Genomic DNA, 6,000 nt, shown 5'->3' on the forward strand with positions numbered 1-6,000 from the left:
GCTGAGGGCTGTGTTGGCGTGCATTCTCCAACTTCTGTATGACTAATTTCTGGATTTTAACTTTAAATGATCATGTCAGTAGTAATGTTCCAGGGCACATGAGGATAATAGGATCAATTAGAAAGTGTAATAAGAAGGGCCAGCACCATAAATTACTGTTATCCCCACATTACAATATTTTTTGAAAGCAGTGGGCCTGTGTACAACATTGTAAGTTGGGCTCCCTTGACTGCAAACAAGAAAATGTGCAACGTTTCTCATTGTGCTAAATACTTTGTATAGTGGTATAAAAAGGTGTGACTAAATAGAGTTGACTTATAAAAGTATAGAATGAGGAAGTGTTGAATAGGGAATGTACAGCACAGTATTTGTAGAGGAGGGCCCAGGGCCCAACATTACATATTATAGCACCTGTTCAGAAGGCAACAGTAAGTAGCTTACTTGCCACTGACCACTTACTACTGAACTCTGCATCACTTAGTGCTGATGCTTGAACTCTATGTACCTTACTACTCACCTCTGAACTCTACATCACTACAGACCTCTGAACTCTACATTACTTACTACTGACCTCTGAACTCTGCATCACTACTGACCTCTGAACTCTGCATCACTTGCTACTGACCTATGAACTCTGCATCACTTACTACTGACCACTAAACCCTATGTCACTTACTACTGACCTTCTGACTTCTGAACTCCAACTCACTACTGACCTCTGAACTCTGCATCACTACTGACCTCTGAAGTCTGCATCACTTACTACTGACCACTACACTCTATGTCACTTACTACTGACCTTCTGACTTCTGAACTCCGACTCACTACTGACCTCTAAACTCTACCTCACTTACTACTGACCTCTGAACTATATGTGACTCACTACTGACCTCTGAACTCTATGTCACGTACTTCTAAAATATGAATTGTACATATGTACTGTTTCCTGAACTCTACAACTCTCACTACTGACTTCTTAATGATACATAATTTTTTACTGATCCCTGAACTTTGCATCACTTACTACTGACCTCTGTACTCTACGCCACTTGCTACTGACCCCTTAACTCTATGGTTCTTACTAATGACCCCTGAACTCCACACTGCTTACTACTGACCTCTGAACTTTAGGTCACTCACTACTAATCCCTGAAATCACTTGCTACTGACCGTTGAATTCTACATCATTCACTACTGATCTCTGAATTCTACACCACATACTACTGACCTCTAAAGTCTACAACACTAACTACTGACCTCTGAACTGTACATCAGTTATTACTGACTTCTGAAGTCTACATAACTTACTACTGACCCCTGAACTCTACATCTCTTACTACTGACCTCTGAAATTTACATCACTCACTACTAATCCCTGAACTGTATGTCACTTGCTACTGACCTCTGAACCCTACATCATTCACTACTGGTCTCTGAATTCTACACCACTTACTACTGACCTCTAAAGTCTACAACACTAACTACTGGCCTCAGAATTGTACATCACTTATTACTGACTTCTGAAGCCTACACCACTTACCACTGACCCCTGAACTCTACAACTCTTACTACTAACCTCTGAACTCAGGGATCACTTCCTACTGATCCCTGAACCCTGCGTCACTTACTACTGACCTCTGAACTCCATGTCACTAATTACGTCTGAACTCTACATCACTTACTACTGACCTCTGAACCCAACATCACTACTGGCCTCTGAACTCTGACTCTAACTTATGAAATGTATGTCAGTTACTACTGACCCATGAACTCTACAGCTCTTACTACTAACCTCTGAACTCAGGGATTACTTCCTATGAAATCTATGCTCTTACTACTGACCCCTGAACTCTATGTCACTTGCTACTGACCTCTGAACTCTACATTATTCACTAATGATCTCTGAATTCGACACCACTTACTACTGACCTCTAAATTCTACAACATTAACTACTGACCTATGAACTGTACATTACTTATTACTGACTTCTGAATTCTACACCACTTACTACTGACCTCTAAAGTCTACAACAATAACTACTGACCTCAGAATTGTACATCACTTATTACTGACTTCTGAAGTCTACGTCACTTACTACTGACCCCTGAACTCTACATCTATTAATACTAACCTCTGAACTCAGGGATCACTTCTAACTGATCCCTGAACCCTGCGTCACTTACTACTAACCTCTGAACTCTATGTCACTAATTACTAATAAGTTTTGTAAAACCACAGCGACCAGGCCTGGCTGCAGGCAGAATTACAGGCAGCACCTTAACCGCATACAGTATTTTATGATTATTGGGGTCTGAACTGATGTGGACACTTTCAGAAGAGAGGAACTCATGGACTTCTGGTTGTCCAGGCTGAACCATTGACAAGACCTTCAGCCCTGCAGGGTATTTCATTTCTCTCTGACAGTGTGGGTTGGCTCACTTTCAAAAATATGAACTAGTCTTGGATAGCAAATAACTACAAAACTCCTTTGCTGCAGATGTCTAAGACTACATTTTTTATTGTTATCAACCACCCTCCAGTCATCCAGCTCTTGAAGCCCCTCCTGGCCTATTCCAGTGCTTCAACACTGTAAATGCTCCACACAATATTTCCCCTGCTGCACTTCTGCTGCCAAATTTCTAATGTTTGTTAAAGGGTAAATCTTCAAAAATATTTGTGGCTATTGTTTTTCAGATAATACACTCTAATATTTATTTCAAGATTAAACCTGCCCCATCTTTTTCACATACACTGTGGTCTAACAAAGCTACTTATATACTGTCCATCCACTGAACAATATTTGTGGCTGTTGTGCCTCAAATAATACACTCCAATGTTTATTTTAGGATAAAGCCTGCTTCATCTCTCCCTTTTCTAATGCATCCTACCCAAGATGCTTACATTATATCCAGCCAGAACAATATTTGTGGCTATTGCTTCTCAAATAATATACTTTAGTATTTATTTCAAAATAAAACCTCCCTCATCTCTTCCTCTTGTCTTGCCTCTATGAATTTTCTGCATATTCAAGAGCTCATATACTGTCCTAACAATAACTAATTTCAACCAGCCACATACTTGACATCTATATTTTGGGAATAACTGGGAATGCAGGAGTGAGACTAGGGCTGAAGGAACGTGGGTCTGTGATTCTGATGTGTTTTTGTGCACTATGTTTTGACATTTTATTAAACTTTCAAAATGCAGTGTGGTAGTGAAAAACAGAATTTCACAAACTAAACTAATAATATTTTTCCACTGGCCAATTTGTATGAAGTGATGGGCTTTAGCTTTATTATTTTATGAGAGTCATTTTTTCTATTGTTTTTAGATCTTTTGTGCCTGCTACTTCCATTGGTCAATCCAAGCATATCACCACTCGATGAAAAAAAAATCGGTATTTGCCACCAAAACTGCCAAAAAGTCTTTATGTAAGAAGTCGTATTGAATCAGATTGACTGCAGCTGTATTAATATAATTTACACATCCAAAATTTGTGATAATGTACTGTTCCTTACCACCATAAACAACTGAAAGGCATTTCCCATGAATGTAATTTAAAGGATTCCTGTATTTTCCATGTGGCCCTCAAAATTGCATCAAAAGGACCCTCTCTACCTGGTATGGTATTAAATTTCTTTTTTTTTTTGCTTTGTTAAATGTCCCACATAGCAGGGACAAGCAAACCGTGGGGGGTTAGTTACTAAAATTGCATGGTGCAAAATCTGGTGCAGCTCTGCATAGAAACCCATCAGCTTCCAGATTTTATTGTCAAAGCCTAAAGTGATATTACAGGCAATTTCTTAAAAAAAAAACATGTTATCATTACCTGCTCTGTGCAGTGGTTTTTCACAGAGCAGCCCCGATATTCCTCATCACGGGTCCCCTGCCAGTGCTTCTGGCCCCTCACTCCTGTCAAGTGCCCACAGAGCAAGCAGCTCACTATAGGGGCACCCAAGCAAGCTTGCTCCTGAGCCACTGTTGTGTGTGTCCATTCACACATGGAGCCATGCCTCAGCTCCACACCTCTCTCTCCTCATTGGCTCACTGACTGTGATTGACAGCAGTGGGAGTTGATAGCTCCCACTGCTGTCTCAGCCAATGAGGAGGAAAACTCCTTGGAGATCCGAGGCTCTCATGCACATCGCTGGATTGCAGTGGAGCTCAAGTAAATATTAGGAAGGGCTTGGGGGGCTGCTGCATACAGAAGGTTTTTTTTTACTTTCATGCATAGAATGCATGATGGTAAAAAACCTTGAGCCTTTACAACCACAAAGATTTGCTCCACCATAGATCACAGTTGGGTTCACAGTTAAATAAGAGTTATGTGAATTTGAGACAAGATTTTACAAACCCTACAAATCCAACCAGTTCTTATTTGGCCATCCCTATATACATATGCATAGTACAGTGATGGCAAATCTTTTAGAGACCAAGTGCCCAAACTGCAACCCAGAACCAACTTATTTATCACAAAGTGCCAACACTGCAATTAAACCCAAATACTGAGGTTTTAGTTTAGAAGAAACAATCCATACATTAATATATTTTGTCTTAAAAGAAAAATACAATAACAGAGCTTCCACTGACCACCAGCACAAGGGAGAAAAATGCCACTGACCACCAGCACAAGGGGGCAAAGTTCCACTGACCACCAGCACAAGGGGGCAAGGTTCCACTGACCACCAGGACAAGGAGGCAAAGTTCCACTGACCACCAGCACAAGGGGGGAAAATGCCACTGACCACCAGCACAAGGGGGCAAAGTTCCACTGACCACCAGCACAAGGGGGCAAAGTTCCACTGACCACCAGCACAAGGGGGCAAAGTTCCACTGACCACCAACACAAGGGGGCAAAGTTCCACTGACCACCAGCACAAGGGGGGAAAATGCCACTGACCACCAGCACAAGGGGGCAAGGTTCCACTGACTACCTGCACAGAGGGGCAAAGCTCCACTGACCACCAGCACAAGCTAAAATCTTCTGCTAATAAAAATGAATGTATTAAAACTCACAGTCAGTCCAATATATATATCCTCGGCAGTGCACTGACTGGCCATGCGAAAGCTCAGACGAGTTGCGGCTAATAAGTCGCCGCTACTCCTTTCCAAGCATGCGCATGGCCTCTATGTGTGCTGTTATCTGATTCTCAGCTGCTGGGGGGATGCTGGGGCTATGTGGCTTGCATGCTGATAGAGAGGGCTCTGTGTGCCCACTGCGGTATGCGTGCCATAGGTTCGCCACCACTGGCATAGTATGTGCACCTCTGTGCAGTGTTAGTGCCTGGTGTCATGTGTGCAGTTGTGCTTATAGTGCCCCAAACAGGCTATTTGAAGCTTAAAGGCCCTCAGCAAAATTTCTGTGATCTGCAGTCTGGCACCCTGACTTAAACTCCTGTTAGGGTCCATGCACACTGGGCTAAAAAAGCCAGTTCCCTTGGCATAAAAACACTCATACAGAGCATGTTTAATACTAGTTTAAGTGTGTTTAGTAACTTTTAGGAGCATTCAGCCTTTTTTTTTCTACCAGAAAACTCTCAAAAATGTAATCCAAAAGGGTTTTTTCTGCCTCTAAACACTGAGCTTAAAATATGAATCTAAACTGAGGTCATCACAGAGGACAAGGGGGCACTCTTTACGTCTGGAGGAAAAGAAATGTAATCTCCAAACACGGAAAGGTTTCTTCACAGTAAGAGCTGTGAAAATGTGGAATTTCTTCACAGTAAGAGCTGTGAAAATGTGGAATAGACTGCCTCAAGTGTTGGTTCTTGCCAGCTCAGTGGAGTGCTTTAAGAAAAGCCTGGATTCTTTTTTAGATACACAGAATATAACTGGTTACTATTTATAGGTAAAGTTGATCCAGGGAATATCCGATTGCCTCTCGGGGATCAGGAAGGAATTGTTTTTCCTGCAGGAGCAAATTGGATTATGCTTTGCTGGGTTTTTTTGCCTTCCCCTGGATCAACTGTGGGTATAGGATTATAACTTTATTTTTAATG

This window comes from Staurois parvus, unplaced genomic scaffold (genome assembly GCF_062004578.1).
Source record: "Staurois parvus isolate SC_StPar_1 unplaced genomic scaffold, SC_StPar_1.0 ptg000390l, whole genome shotgun sequence".
NCBI classification, from domain to species: domain Eukaryota; kingdom Metazoa; phylum Chordata; class Amphibia; order Anura; family Ranidae; genus Staurois; species Staurois parvus.